The sequence below is a fragment of the Salmo salar genome, chromosome ssa01, assembly GCF_905237065.1.
Source record: "Salmo salar chromosome ssa01, Ssal_v3.1, whole genome shotgun sequence".
NCBI classification, from domain to species: Eukaryota; Metazoa; Chordata; class Actinopteri; order Salmoniformes; family Salmonidae; genus Salmo; species Salmo salar.
This window is the reverse complement of record NC_059442.1, coordinates 162438521-162439737: the sequence shown is the minus strand read 5'-3', so window position 1 is coordinate 162439737 and position 1217 is coordinate 162438521.

Here is a 1217-nt window from a genome sequence, read left to right as displayed (position 1 = left end):
AATACAAGCAGAAAGAATAAACTGAAAAGAAAGAAAAATGATGATAATAAGAAATAAACACCATGCAACTTTAACAAACCCCCCAAAAAATACAGGCAGCTTCTGTACAAAGGTCATATACTGTGAGATGCATGCATTGATTCATTATCATATTGTCAGAGTGCAGTAGACAGACAGCAGAGGTGCCAGTAAATACAAGCCTGAGGCAGTGAACAGGGTTGACTGTTGACAAAATAAAGTGTCAATGTGTCCCACAACTGTACAGTACTACACCTACAGTACATGTTCTGTACTACCCCATTTTAGACACAGATCAATAGATTTATAGATTTTTTCAATATTGTGATGTTTTGTGGATTGTATGAATGATCTATTCACTCACTGGCATATTTAAAATAACAACAATGACAGAGTTACTACTTTGATTAGGCTACGTGAGAGCAATGACAAGCCTATAACCTTCTGTGTAATATCTTGGAAACCCAGAGAAAAGATCTCTTGACTAGTAGGTTATTTATCACATGCCCTGTTAAGCCTTGTTGTCACAGGAGTTGGTGGCACCTTAATTGGGGAGGGCAGGCTTGTGGTAATGGCTGGTGCGGAATTAGTCTAATTGTATCAAACACATGGGTTCCATGTGTTTGATGTCATTCCATACGCTCCTTTACAGCCATTATTATGAGCCGTCCTCCCTCAGCAGCCTCCACTGCTTGTTGTAGTCTGTCAGTGCTGTGAAGTTGACCATCTGGCAGGAGCTCTTGTGGTAGCCTAGTGACAGGTGTGATGGGGGGCTTATATACTTTTTACATAGGCCTACATGGCTTCACAATTTACAACACTACACTGAGCTTACCAACTCTGTTAATTAAATATTTAAAATCTTTCATATGAGGCAAGAGGTTATAGCTTAAATGGTCATAATCAAAACATTCATTTTGTGTGTGTTATTTAGCCTACACTAAAAGTGTCACATTGGACTACTAATTAAATATTTAATAAAATGGGTATCTAATTAAACGCAGAGTAAATCCATAAAAATGAAATATTAGGCCATATATATATATATGAGAAACCTCTGTATTTTATACGACACGCATAAATATATATATAAGTATATGTTGCATAAAATACAGAGGTTTCTCATACTGACCACGTGTGGTTGTTTTAGTGGTTATTTTGGCGCAACATTGGATACGTTGTGGGAGGCAACCGTCCGC